Raw genomic sequence first — 16415 nt, forward strand, 5'->3', positions numbered from 1 at the left:
CCTTCCAACTATTTTCTTAAGTTCTCCATCTATACCAGTTTCAGAATCTTCCTCAAGTTGTTAGACTTTTGCAAATAGAGGACCAGGATCTGATACCAATTGTTAGATTCAATGACAGTCCCAAAGATACTGAGGGGGGGGGGTGTTGAATCAATGTCTAACTGGTTGAATGAATATTTAGATTTATTTATAACTTTGCAACCCAAAATAGTCTACCGATAAATAAGAATTAATGCAGTAAACATAAATAATAGAGACAACATGGAAACACACCATAACACAAGATATTTTAACGAGGAAACCCAGTGTGGGAAAAACCTCGGTGGGATTTGTGACCCACAATATTTACTCACTGGCCAATGAATAAATACTACTTACAATGAGGGGCCTGCACATGCAGGGAGGCCAACAACCTAGAGCTCACTGCTCGAAGAAGAGTCTCACTGACTACAAAATGGATAATTAAATCCAATACAATGTATTGCTCAAAACAACATCTCTAATGCCAGGTTCAGTACCAGTTTAAGTTCGGTCATTAACCAAAACCTTTATTGTCCACTATATCACCTTATACAATAATTTCCTATTTATTTCACCATACTACTACCTCTTCTACCATACATTCCTATGTATTCTCTATCATTACAAAATGATCTATAAGATCTCATACATATATGAGTATTTTACAATATACCAAGTTGGCTTACAAAAGATAATTATATTACAATAAACAAAAGTTCATCCCATGTCGGTTGGAGTGCCGGTATGCTTTGTTGCCGATGTAATCTAAATGCTAGTGTAAGCGCCTTCTGGTGTCGGTGTCTGTCGGTGTATGATATCTGCCGGTGCATGTAGAAACCTATTGCTGGCTGGCTGCCAGTTGGTTGCCATCAATGACAACATCAACTATTCTCATTAGAGTGTAGGATGCCAACACAAACAAATAATTTCCTCATATTTCTCAACAATTTCTTTAGGTAACCTCTCCCTATTATGCATTGTGGCTTGAAAAGATTTGAAATGTCCCCACAAGGTTGATTTTTGAACAACAATATTACCTAGTTCATGCAGTCCTTCCTTAATCTGAATGACCACCGGTTTATCATAACCCCACTGAATCTTCCCAATACTAGGGATCTCATTCAAGAAATACAATGTCGAGCAAACAATCAAGGAATCGTACTTGAACACATGTTTTTTGTCCCACTTAATCTTCTTTAGGTTGCTTAATAATTCAATGAGAAGCACTGAGCACAAGTCATACCTCTTGTCTTCCTTCACCATCTCATAAACCACAAATATAACAGTACTACACGCAAAATTATGCATTCTTGACTGATATACCTTGTATCCAATAATCATCGAGGCAAATATAGCATCGTGTTCTATGATTTCATTGATTGTCATTGACCAACTGTCAAATTGAGATCATGTAACCTTTGTTACCATAGTGTTTTTGTACTTTCCTTAGACTAGGGACCTCACCGATTGCTTTCAAACAGGTAACTGTTGTAGACACCTAAAATTGTCCAGTCTAATTAAATAAATATTTTATTTATTTAATTATTTTAACCTAATTCTTCTATTAATTAAATAAATATTTATTTATTTGATTAATTCATTTATCCTCTCCTAGCCTTATTTCTCATTTAAATAAATACATTTATTTATTTAAATTATCCTTTTCCTAAATTAAATAAATATCTTATTTATTTAATTGATCCCACTTCTTCTATTAATTAAATAAATCTTTATTTAATTAATTAATTCATTAACCTTTTCCACCTATGACACATGTCATTCATCTCTTAATTCCTACACTACCTACCTTCTCATTATTTTATTATTTCCTCTACCTACCCTCTAATCATAGCTAACCATTTATCTTTTACACCTCTCAATCTTATCTTTCCATTTCTTATAGTGTCTTCTATATAAGGAGATGCTTCCTTCATTATCAACCCTATGCATTCAACCCCTAGACATATACATTCTAATCAAGCATCCTAGCATTCAATCTTTCATATGAGATCAAGTCTACTTGCAACCACATTTCCGTTCTTTGTTGAGCTCTTGTGCACATATAAAATCTGAGAGCAAATATATCAAGCAAGATCAATGGAGATAGGAAGAATGGAGATTCAAACCCTATTGGACATGTGATGGTATAATCTTTGTGATTTCATTTGATTTGCATTGTCTTAGGTAATCTTCATATGTTATGATGGATCTTTGTTGTTGTTAGGCTAGGGTTTTGTGGTTGAATTCATTTAGTCTTTCAATATTGTTGTTATCCATTTTCACCGTATACAACTGCTTCAATGACCTGCTTAGTGATCTTATGAGATCGTTCCAACCACATGAATTTGTCATGGATTCAACTCAAAATGTATCGAACCCATTCTGGTTCGTCAAATACCAGGAAATGGATGAATTGGATGAAACCCTTATCTTGCGATGACTTGTATTCCAGTTTCAAATTTTGCAAACTGTCCATCATGTGCTTGGTGTAAAGTAAAATTATTTCTGCATTCCCAAGCTCCTCAATGTTGCAATGAATGTATGCCCTAATATCCTTGTTGTGTAGTACACCATACGGAACAAAAGAAAATGCACCTTCCAAATCATCCTCAATGGATTTGAATGGGTGCCTCTTGAACATGGGCCTTGACATCTTAGAAATTTTGACTACCAATGGAGTCACAACACCAAATGCAAATGTAGATGCCATTTTGAAATATGGATACGAAATGATAGCTTCAAATGGAAAATACCTTTTGATTCTCGACTGGGTACAAGAAATTTTTGATTGATTGCTTCAATCTTGGATTTTACTGCTAAAACTCCTTCGCTCTACTATTCTGCTTTTCTCTCTTGTTTTCATTGTGAAGAAGGAGCTCTTGAAATGCCTTTTTATCTGCTAAAAACCTAATGTGTAGTTGTAATAAATGCACAACCCTAATTTCTCTTGGATACAGTGTATTTCACCGGATTATCAATGTAACGCATGCTAGAAATTCATTCTTCAAATAAACAAAGCTATCAATTAGAAGCACAAGGGAAATCATGAATCCCTATCTAATCAACAAATCTAACAAACTAGACAATGAAATGATACGATCATCAAGTAAAATAGGAATTATGAATGCAATTAATTAAAGCTCCCTATTCCGTGACTGCGTATTGCTTCCATTGCTCTTCTCCTCTTCATGGTATGATGGCTCTAAGATATTGCGCTGGTAACCTGCAAGTGACACAAAGATTCAAAGTTCGTGATTGTTGAAAATGGAGATTGGATGCTCAATTTATAGATAATTGGAGAAGATTGATTGAAAGGTGGAACAAAATGATCAAGAGGTATGAACTCGAGTGAGCTCAAATGCAAGTTGATAGTTGAACTGCTGATTGTAGGAGTGAAACTCAATAGATTGAAGAGATTAAAGGAGTCAACTGATTGATGAAAGAGTTAACTGAAGGAAGAAAAAAGATGATTGGTGGAAATAAAGAGGATGACACAGAGAGTTAAATTTAGAAAAAAGTTAACTAAAGGATGATTGGTGGAAATAAATGTGGAACAGAATGATCAAGAGGTATGAACTCGAGTGAGCTCAAATGCAAGTTGATAGTTGAACTGTTGATTGTAGGAGTGAAACTCAATAGATTGAAGAGATTAAAGGAGTCAACTGATTGATGAAAGAGTTAACTGAAGGAAGAAAAAAGATGATTGGTGGAAATAAAGAGGATGACACAGAGAGTTAAATTTAGAAAAAAGCTAACTAAAGGATGGAAATAGAAGTTGGAGAGATAAATGATTTAATTAATTAATTTAGCATGTGCTTGCATTTAGATTTAGATTATTAATTTAATCTTTGCATGAGATATTATTCAAATAATTGAATTTATTAATTCAATTTAGCATTTGAATATATTTAGAACTTGACTTTGATTTTCAATTTGGTTTTTGAAATCATGCACATTTATTTGAAATTTGGAAGAAATTAGAAGAATACGAAATTAAATGAAATTAGAATTTGGGGATTTGGAAATGGAAGAATTAATTAGCTAATTAAATAATTTAAAGAAACTATTTAATTATTTAGAAATGGAAGAATTAATGAAATTAAAAGAAATAATTAGTTAATTAAATAATTTAAAGAAACTATTTAATTATTTAGAAATGGAATTTAATTAAATAATAAAGATTATTTAATTTAAAGGATTAAATCATAATTAATTAAATAATTAATATTTAATTAATATTTAGAAAAGGGTCGAATGATTAGATGATTAGAGATAGAAATTAAATAATTAGTAATTTATTTAAATAATGAAGATTATTTAAATTGGGGAATTAATCAAAATTTATTAAATAATAAATATTTAATTAATATTTAGGAAATGATTAAATGATTAAATGATGAAAGAATAGAATAATTAGTGAAATGATGAGGAAATATGAAATTAGAAGAAATAGTTAATTAACTTAATTAAATAATTAAAGAATCATTTAATCAATTAGAGGAATAATTAGTACATGATCAATGAGACATTTTTAGATGTCTACATTTGCCCCTCTTTGAGACAATGTCGGAACGACGTTGTTTCAAAGAAAACAAAAATTTATGCCCCAGTATGCCCCAGTGATACTTAGGGTGTAATGCCCCCTCGAGAGATTGTTTGTGCGTTAAAGGCATGAATGATCTCTCGAAAAAAAGAAGAATGTGAGATGAAAGATAGAAGAATGGTTAGCTGATTAGAGATAAAGATAGGTGATGTGAAGATGATAATGGAATAGAATATGAGAGAATAAATTGATGAAAGAATGAAATAGAACAATGTTAGATTATAGAAAATGATTAAGAAAGAGATTATGAGAAAAGAATCAGCAAACTAGCAAGAAGCAAATGAGATGAAGATGAGAATGAAATTGAATGAATCATGAACCTGTGTCACATATTTTATTGCGTCAATATATATTCATCACTGAGCCTTATTATTGAACAATGAAGCTTAGCACATAAGGGTATAAGGAACCAAGACGTAAAGATATCTCATTGAAGAAACAAACACGTAGCAGACAAGTAGCAAACAAAGAAAAAGATAATGCCCATCATGGCTCCTCTAGTCACTTGTGGACATCCTTGAGTAGCATAGAAACAATATCTATCGCCAAATGATAAAAAGATAAAGACTGACCCGGATAAAATTCAGCAACTATACTGACCTTGTGCCTTCGTTCTCAGTTTTTTGATGTGATGGTTGATAATGTCTGATCTCAGAAAGTTGCGGACCCCGTTTAAGACTGACCTGTCTGATTTGGAGTGTATCCTCTTTTGTTTAAGACAAGATAATGATCACGTTGATATGGATATGATACGATTGATAAGACAGTTTGATCAATTGATTGCAGATGTTTGACTGGATAGTCATATCCTTTGTTAAAACTTCATGCGAAGTGTTTGCTGGATATCTGCTAGGGTATTTGTTTCTCACAAGACATCTTATTGCAAGTGTTTTTCTGATTGATTGATTTTCGATTTTTAGTTCTTTTCCAAGAGCTTTTTCGATGTTTTTGGATTATGTAGGTAGATTTTTTAATGTTTTTGGTTTGATTTTTCCAAGATCGTATTCTAATGTTTTTGGTATATTTATTTAGCACATTATATGAATGTTTTTGGTATTTTTTGAGGACTTTATTTGATTTTTTGGATTTTTTCAGGACTTTATACAATTTTTTGGATTTTTTTATTTATGCCCCCAGTGTGCAGATCTGTATGACATGATGATCTGAAGAATGTATGTGGAGACAAATGAATTTTTGACATGACCTATGTGAATGAAATATGCAGGATGAAGATGCATTTCCTATTTGAACAAGGTTGAACGTGTTTATTTTTGCATTTGAATACACCAATTGAAATGGAGGTGCAAAATATTTCATAGATAAGCGGTCAATCGATCTCTAAGGCCCTTCAGAACATTCTTCTCAACACACTTAGTGACTTGGATTTACAAATGGAGACGCGGAAAACTTCCCCATTGGTTCTTGAAACTTTGATCTTCTTTTGCCCATGTGTGTGCAAATGCGTTAATTCCCGCTCTTATGTTCACTAAAGATCCTTGGCATCCTATATGACTAGCTACATGATTTTTCTAACTTCAAAAGCATCCCGAATAGAGCCTCGCTGCCAGCAAGCCTTGAGAGCTCTGACGAGGTTATAGACTATAATTTATCAAATATTGCTCCATTGCCAGTAGGCGTTCATAGCCCTGATGGAGTTACTTGTATGTTCCCATAGTCAAGCTTTTTATCGCATTTGTATATATAATATTTCAGTTACATATCATTGCTCTTTTGCCTTGAGATGGATATTTGGCATAGGTCTTTTTATTTTTTTGTTATTTTCTTGTCTTGACTTGTAAGTAATGAAACCTACTTGGGTGTGACAATTACAGCGGCGCTGAAGTAGAATTTTAGATTTTTCACTAGTCATATCATCAACTAGGTGTCTAGAATGAATTAGAGATCTTATTAATATGTGAGATATAGCAATTGATAGACTTTAGGTTAACAAGTCTCAAATAGTGAAATCACTACCCAACCATATGTAAAGCGTCGTCACAGGGTAATGTTGAGAATGAATGACCTTAGAATCTCAAAGACTTCATGTCCGAATATCTAAGAAAGGAGATGACCCTTGTTTCTCTTAAATGCAAACAAATAATAAACTTGAACAATTGCCTTGTTTTATTGATGCCACTATATGAAAATGCAAAAAATATGTAATGCAAATGTTTTTAAATGATACGCAATGTGGAAAGTAAAACCTAAACTAACCCAACCTTTAGGTATAATATTTGTGTAGGTAGTTCATTGGTCTTTGTTTAAAGAGTCGGATAAAGATGTGTTTTCCAATAGGATACAAGGACTCAGCTAGGTGTACATGTTCAACATCTTGAATGTTGATTTTCTTATTTTTTGGATTTTGTGGATCATCAGATAGAAATCTAGCTCTAGAACCCATGAATTCAGGTATAGTGTTATCAATTTCAAAGACATCCAATCGTGGTAGATTCTCTTGCCCCCAATCTTTCAAGTGTGGGTATATGAGACAAATTAATTTTGGTTTCAAAGTTATGACATGAGCGGGTGTTATGCTTGTTTCTATTGATGCACTTGAAGAGGATGATGAAGTCAACCAGGTGTTGATCTCATTAGTTGGTGTTACGATTGTGCTTGAACAAGATGATGAAACAATTGTTGACAATTTGTTCTGTGTAGTATGATCTGGATTGGTGATTTCATTAATAAGGGGTTCATGAACAACTTGTGTAGAGAGATTGGGATTAAGTTTATTTGAGAGGAAATCTTGTGAAGAACATGGAGGATTATGACATGGAGATGAAGGGATGGAGAGATCTTGATTAGGTTTTGGAGAAATAATGGGATCTTGTTTAGGACATGAAGGTAAAGGTATGCTTTGATCTTGTTTTGGAAAAGGATTATTATGAAGGATGGAAGGGATTTCTTGATCTTGTTTAGGAGGTGGATGTTGATGGGACTTGAAAGGACACTTTGTTCTTGAGATGGAAGGGTTTGATTATGAATGAAATAGAAAAGAGCGAGGGGATCATCATAAGATTCTTGGTTGGTGGGATTTTGATCAAAAATTGGGTAGGATGGAAGTGATTGTTCTTGATCTTTATTTGTTTCAGGACTCATTTCTTCTGATTTTGGATCATCCTCTTGACACGGGGAAGAAGTTTGGATATTCATGGGAGATTCTTGGAATGTTTCAACCTTTTGACTTGATGAGAAAGGATTTTGAATGAGACTCTCTGAATCATGACTTGGATTAGATTGGATTTGTACGATGGATACCCCTTGGGAGGTGGTGTTATTAGATAGAGATGACATGGATTGGTCTTGTGTGACTTCAGGGGAAGATGAAATGGTGGATAGATATGGTTGATTTGGGATTTGTTTGAAAGGGATTTGATTTTGGTTGATAGGAGTATGATTTTGAGTGAAAGAGGTTTGATTTTGGTTGAAAAAGGTTTGATTTTGGTTGAATTAATTTTAATTTGGACTTTGGTTGAAAGGGTTGTGATTTTGGTTGAGTGAGGTTTGAATGTTGGGTTGATATGAATTTTGATTTGGACTTTGGTTGAATGGGGTTTTATTTTGGTAGAAAGAGGTTTGAATGTTGGATTGATGTGAATTTTGATTTGGACTTTGGTTGAAAGGGGTATGATTTTGGTTGAATGAATTTTGAATGTTGGGTTGATGTGATTGGTATGATTGCTATAGTGGGTTGAAAGAAAAAGAAGGTTTACATGACTCTAATGTTGGTTGAACTGAGGTAGGAACGTTTTTGTTGAAGAATGAAGGTTGGCATGTTTGAATGGTCTCACAAGAATGAGAATGTTGGTCTGATACTGATTCCCTCGTGGCCATCACTTCTCTCATCACGTTTTCTAACCAGCCCCTATGGTTGTCAGGACTAACCATGTCTGTCACTTGTTGTTGCAAAGTTTTGATTTGTTGAGCTAATATTTCTATGGATGGTGATGGAATAGGAATGGAAGGGATGAATCCTCCACCTTCCCTACGAAATGTATAATTCCAATCCATGGTGTTTTCTTGTTTGGTTTGGACCTAGGATCACAACATGTAAGATATTTTCTCCATTTATTTGAATGTGATAATGTTTGATTGAACTTGACCAACTTGTTTGAGATGAGGTTGAGTTTGACTGATCCTCTGATTTAGGACATTTGGCATATGACTTCTTAGGATGATTATGCAAATGACGATGAACTAAGATAGACGTATATGAGGTCTAGATGGCGACGTATATGATAATGATACTGAGGACTATACAAATGATGATGAACTAAGACATATGTATATGAGGTCTAGACAAGGATGTATATGAGGATGATAATGAGGACTATGCAAGGAATTAGGATGATAATGAGGATGCAAGTGGGACTATGTAAAAGACGTAGGACAATAATGAGGACGTAAGTGGGACTATGCAAAAGACGTAGGATGATAATGAGGATGTGAGTGGGACTATGCAAAAGATGTAGGACGATAATGAGGACGTGATTGGGACTATGCAAAAGATGTAGGATGATAATAAGGATGTGATTGGGACTATGTAAAAGACTATGTAAGGGACTGCCTACGATCACAAGTATGTAAGGACTTTTGAGAATCGGTTTCAAAATGGACTTTGTTTTCTGTAACTTCGTATTGAGGGCAATGTTTTGTAGTTTTCCAAATTTGAGAACAATTGTTGGTAGGTATGTATAGCTGACTGACTCAATTTTCAAACAATCTCAGAAAATTCGGAGATACATGGGATAGGGCCTGAAATAGCCCAAGGGACTGACTCAATACTGGTCTAGCACAATGATACATAAAAAAGCATGGAATACAACCTTAGGTTGGATATTGGACACCATTCAGTGAGGCCCTTACAATAAAATACCGAAACAAAATGAATAGATAGAGAGTCTGGCAACACTGGCTCCACTCCACGACACACACTTCTCGGGCATGCCAGTCTCTCTTACCCCGAAGATCCAAAGATCTTTTAGCTAAGGGATTCCTGTATCATAGTGTAAGGTACATGAAGGGTATCTATGGGGTACGATCCGCACTCCCGGAACCACTGAATGTAGGATTTTTGGCAACTAATTTGGTTCTTAGTATTAGGTTTCGAGGGGTCCCGATCCAACGACGGATTCTCAGAGAAAGCCACTTAAGGCTTTAGTTGAGTTTATCAATGCAGGGAAGGCCCCCACATACATCGAATTCACTCAACACTCTAGCCGCCTGACTAGTATATTTATATAGCGGCTCAAAAAACCCGCTCGAGAGTACGCTGGGAGAGATGATATCCCCAACGCATCCCAATTTGAAGTACCTCTATGGGGTGATGAAATCCCCAGTCAAAGATACCCCTCACTACGTAGAATAAAAGAAAATTTGGATGTCATTGTCACCTTCCTTCTTTCTCCCTTAGGCCCGATGGCGGGTAGAAAGTCAGTTAGTGCAATAGTAGGTCCAGCCCAGACACAATGAAAAGTTCTTTTCCCTTAAGAAAATGAAAAATGATTTAATCTAATGCAGCCTGATTCACATTCTTTTTATAGCCCAAATTTAGGTGTTAGATCCGCATGTGCAAGTCAATTTTAAACACCAAATCCAAGAATGAAGGCATACATGTCAATTTTAACCATTTGTTTGATTTTTAAGCACCAAAAACCAAGTGTGAGATATGCGCATGTCAATTTTAGCCCATGTTCATTTTAAACACCAACAATGAAGTGTGAGATTATCCATGCATGTCAATTTTAAGTGTTGTTGATTTTAAGCACTAAAAATTGAAGTGTGAGATGTGCATGCATGTCAATTTTAACTGTTGTTGATTTTAAGCACTAAAAATTGAAGTATGAGATGTGCATGCAAAATTACTAATCTAATCCTCTTTGTGAGTCCGCCACAGGCTGTAAATAGAAGATTAGTAGCCAAAATAAACCAATAGAAAATAGAAACTAAGAACTTGACAGAGGCGATTGCATAATACTACCTAAGCAATTGTGTGATAATTACTGAGCGAATGCGTGAATCTGACAGAGCGAATGCATAAATCTGACAGAGCGAATGCGTGACTTTATCTGCTCGATTGCATAGCACTAACAGGTGGATTGCGTGATGGAATGCAAACAACAAAAAAAATTTTAGAAAAATACAAGAAAACTAAACTCGATCAGGAACCTGCGAAACCAATTGTGAAGCCCTAGCCAAATCCCTCATCATCCATTCAATATTGATTAGATCATATTTAACTGTATAAGAAAGAACTAGGCTATTCTATCTGTCTAAGGCCAGTTGTTCTTTTGAATCCTGTATCAATTTTTCTGCTTGGAGAAATTTTTGATATCGTTTAGCTTCCCTCCTCTGTTGTTTTGTCCTTCTCGCACTTGAAATTTTGAACTGAACTTTTCTTGCCATAAACTTTGTTAATCAAATCCTGAAGTAAAAAGAAAATTTGATCTCAGATTAACCAAATTTAGGATAGAATTATATAGAATTAATAACAGACAAAAGAAAAATAAAACAGCAATGAACCCTGTGGATGCGTGACCCAAAAAGGGCAATTGCGTGATCCGGACAGGTCGATTGCGTGACCCTGTCTGGACGAATGCGTGACCCTAAAGGGTCAAATGCGTGATTCTATTTATGCGATTGCGTGATGATGTAAGCTCGATTGCGTGACAGAAAATCTTTTTCTCGAAATTCGTACAACCTACAAAAAAAAAAATCCGCACAATCTGCAAAAATCACACAGACCACAGAAAAAGGTTAAATTGTTGTTAGTTCACGTCGGGTTCACCAAAATGTAACGCATGCTAGAAATTCATTCTTCAAATAAATAAAGCTATCAATTAGAAGCACAAGGGAAATCACGAATCCCTATCTAATCAACAAATCTAACAAACTAGACAATGAAATGATACAATCATCAAGTAAAATAGGAATTATGAATGAAATTAATTAAAGCTCCCTATTCCGTGACTGCGTATTGCTTCCATTGCTCTTCTCCTCTTCGTGGTATGATGGCTCTCAGATATTGCGCTGGTAAACTGCAAGTGACACAAAGATTCAAAGTTCGTGATTGTTGAAAATGAAGATTGGATGCTCAATTTATAGATAATTAGAGAAGATTGAATGAAAGGTGGAACAAAATGATCAAGAGGTATGAACTCGGGTGAGCTCAAATGCAAGTTGATAGTTGAACTACTGATTGTAGGAGTGAAACTCAATAGATTGAATAGATTAAAGGAGTCAACTGATTGATGAAAGAGTTAACTGAAGGAAGAAAAAGGATGATTGGTGGAAATAAAGAGGATGACATAGAGAGCTAAATTTAGAAAAAAGCTAATTGAAGGATGGAAATAGAAGTTGGAGAGATAAATTATTTAATTAATTAATTTAGCATGTGCTTGCATTTAGATTTAGATTATTAATTTAATCTTTGCATGAGATATTATTCAAATAATTGAATTTATTAATTCAATTTAGCATTTGAATATATTTAGAACTTGACTTTGATTTTCAATTTGGTTTTTGAAATCATGCACATGTATTTGAAATTTGGAAGAAATTAGAAGAATATGAAATTAGAATTGGGGATTTGGAAATGGAAGAATTAATTAGCTAATTAAATAATTTAAAGAAACTATTTAATTATTTAGAAATGGAAGAATTAATGAAATTAAAAGAAATAATTAGTTAATTAAATAATTTAAAGAAACTATTTAATTATTTAGAAATGGAATTTAATTAAATAATAAAGATTATTTAATTTAAAGGATTAAATCATAATTAATTAAATAATTAATATTTAATTAATATTTAGAAAAGGGTTGAATGATTAGATGATTAGAGATAGAAATTGAATAATTAGTAATTTATTTAAATAATGAAGATTATTTAAATTGGGGAATTAATCAGAATTAATTAAATAATAAATATTTAATTAATATTTAGGAAATGATTAAATGATTAAATGATGAAAGAATAGAATAATTAGTGAAATGACGAGGAAATATGAAATTAGAAGAAATAGTTAATTAACTTAATTAAATAATTAAAGAATCATTTAATCAATTAGAGGAATAATTAGTACATGATCAATGAGACATTTTTAGGTGTCTATAATCAAACCATCACAGAATCTTTCGGATAACATCTAGATAACTAATCTCCGTCATATGCAACCATTCTTGACCGGTTACAGATCTCTGAAATGGGGTTCTAAATATCTACATGATAATCCACCCCTTAAGGCTAAAATAACCTAGTTACCAAATGAAGTTCCATCACTGGATTCAGGTGTGGAGCCATTTTGATCAATTGGATCTTCTTTCTTAACCCACATTTTCTTATGCTGATCTCTGATTTCATCTAATTTTGCTTTGCCTTTCTCATCTGATTTGCCTTTGTTTAACGGACCATTGTTCTTGCTTCTACAATACCTTGCAATGTGACCTGGCTTGTTGCATGCATGGCAAACAACATTTCTCTGCATAGGTCTGAAATTCATCTGATTTGGTCTCATCTTGCATTGGTTAGAGATATGTCCAAACATCCCACAAGCATAACATCTCTTGTTCTGAAAATGATTCATTATTACTCTGCATATATTTGACTTGTGATCAAAATTGTTGCATATGAAACACCGACTAGTAAAGGTAGGACCATTGTTCACATTATTCATCATTTCATTATTCATCCTACTTTTGCATTATTTTGCCATATGACCAAATTTATTGCAAGTAAAACATCTACCATTGAATTTATAAGCATTAGGTTGTCTTATTGGAGGATTCTTTCTCTTCTGAAGATTAGGCTTTGCATTTCTCTATCTAGAACCAGAGGATTCTCCCTTTTCATATCTAAGTCCTCGCATGTCTTTTCCATGTCTCTGACTATCTAGCATCTCATCAAGCCTTAAAATTATCTTTTTATCATTTGCAGTAGCAAGTTCATCTCTTAAGGAAACAATCTATCTTTCAAGTTCTTGTCCATCATTCCCTGATTGCATCAACTCAAGCTTCACCTGATCATTCTCATAGGTAGGTCTGTAGAATTCATCCGATCTGTCTTTCAATGATTGAGTCAAACTTTCTTCACTATTCTCCCGATCTTCAATCTCCTTAGTTAGCTTCATCACAATGGATTGCATCTCATTCTTGAATACGTCATTCTTTCTACCAAGCTTTTCACATTCTTCAGTTTTGCTTTGGTCTTCAATGCTTTGCTCTTGATTCTTCTTCAGCTTGTCCATCGACTCTTCCCTCTTGTCTCTTGAAGTGTTGACTTGTTCTTTCAAATCCTTAATGAAGTCTCTAGCCGAATTCAAGTTTCTCTTTAAGGAACTTATTTCATTTCTTGTTGCATCAAGATCCTCAAGTGCCACACAAAGTTGTTTGTTCAAACTAGAATCCATCGATTCAATCTCCCAGACCTTCCTCAAGCGGTTAGGCTTCCTCGGAGGAACTAGGCTCTGATATAAATTGTTATAATCAATGAACACTGAGAGGGGGGGGGGGGGGTGTGAATCAATGTTCTAAAAATTTCAAACTTGTTAAGCTTATTCTTCAACCACCAGATGCATAAGAAAGAAAGTAAAGTGTAAGAACGCAAAACAAATAGCCAAGCAACCATAACACTAACATTTTTACGTGGAAACCCAAAAGAGAAAAATAACAGTGGGATTTGAACCCACAATATTATTCCAATATGTCTAGCGGCAAAACAATATTACATAAGGGGAATAGACTTGCATTCAGGTACACTGCCTAGAGCTCACTGTTCAAGTTACAAAAATAGGGCAGCAACTTGGAAGTAAGGTTCACTACCTTACAAGAGATTACAAAATAATTACAAAAGGTAGTGAACTAGAAAAAACATCTAATTATGCCAAAAAATAGTTCTGGTTAAGTGCAAAATGATCCACTACAACTGATTTGCTTATCTACTCTATTCTGTTCTACAACTGCTTACCGGATCAACCAAGATCAAAATGCACGCATGAAAATGTACTCAATCACTTCAAAATAGTCTATCACAGCATATCTCATACCAAATGCATCATCCAAATCGGTATTATATATCCACACATACAAAAAATAATCTTTCAGTAGTCGGCTTCACCAAAAACCGCATAACACGCAACATGAAACTTGTTCCACCAAAGTCGGCTTAATCCAATCACTAATCCAAATGTGAACCAAAACAAGATGATAAAATGTTTCCCATAAGTTGACCCAATCACCTCAAATGCAAAACTAATCACCGAAATCATCCCAACAAATCTGCAACACACGTTAGTCAAAATAGCTCTGCCCTGATTGAAATACTGGATACCAGAGTTCTAAACTTGTACACGATTCATCACCGGATGTCAGGATCACAAAATAATCTGTCTCAAACCTTGAACTAACTTCCTAGATCACCACAACCAAAATAAGTTCCTGAAACCAAGACGTGCACCTTGATCTTGTGTTCTACCGGTAACTAAGTTCCACCATCCATACTTAAGCCTTATGAACAAAATGACTTCTGGTAAACCAATTCTATGTACACTAGATAGGATCTACAGACTGAGTTGCCATCAATTACAACCCCCAAGCATCTATCATGCACCAATATTCACCAGAGTCACCGAAACAGTGTCATTTGCCAACAACCACATCCATTCTACCTTGAGCTCTTGTGCAAGTGCATACAAATCTTATAGCACCCATTATCAAATACAAGATCATGGAAGATAAGAGAACAATGGATACACGTCTGTCTTGCATGTGAAGGTATAAATTTATTTGTTTTGTGTCATTTGCATGCATTTTTAGATCTCTATTGATATTGTGTTGAATTAAATTGTATATTTAAGGTTAGTGGTTGGCTTAGTTAGGGTTTACTAATAGGATTCAAATTCAACATAAGCAAGGGTTAGTCTTATAGTTAGATTTCAAATAGGGAGGGTCAGAGTTTAATTAGAGTCAGGGTTAGATTTCAATAAGGATAAGTATTTAGTTAATATTAGGGTACAATTATGATTCAGTAAGGGTAGAGTTCAAAGAAAATTAGGGTTAGAGTTTAAACTGGGTAATTTCTCACTTAAAGTTAGGGTTCAATGAAGATTCAAATTGGATTAGGGTTAGGCTTCGATTACGGTTATGATTAGGATTAGAATTCAATTAGGGTAATGGTTAGGGTAAACTTTAGAGTTTGATTAGGATTAGAGTTTAATTACAGTTCAATTAGGAGGAATTTAAGAGTTAGGATTAGAGTTAAACAAGGGTTAAGGTTATGGTTAAAATCAGAATTAGGGTTAGGGTTAAATTAAGGTTAGGCTTCAAATAAAGTTATAGTCATATTTCAATTTAAAGGGTTAGGATTAAAATAAGAATTAGACATAGGGTTTAGATTAGGCTTAAGGTTTTAATTTGGGTTAGGGTTAGCGTTATGGTTCATTATTTTGATGAAATAAATAAATTAGGACTTTTTGGTAGGGATGAAGTGTAAAATTATTATTGAACATTTAATTGTCTACTATGTTTGTATCATAAAATAATAGGTTTGTATCATAAAAAGAATGGTAACATGAGGGCTAAATAAAAGAAATACCTTAAAAAATAGTATACTTTAATCTTGAAGTCACAAGTTGACATTAAAATTTAAAATAATCTTATCGTAAATTCGTAAAGCATATTAATTTGAGATGAAATTAGTACAACATCAAAAAATATTGAAGTTAAGCATAAAATTAATACATGATCAACAATGTTATTAAAGAATATTTTCATAACCAAGATAGGCCAAGTGTAAA

Source organism: Cryptomeria japonica, chromosome 9, assembly GCF_030272615.1.
Source record: "Cryptomeria japonica chromosome 9, Sugi_1.0, whole genome shotgun sequence".
Lineage (NCBI taxonomy): Eukaryota > Viridiplantae > Streptophyta > Pinopsida > Cupressales > Cupressaceae > Cryptomeria > Cryptomeria japonica.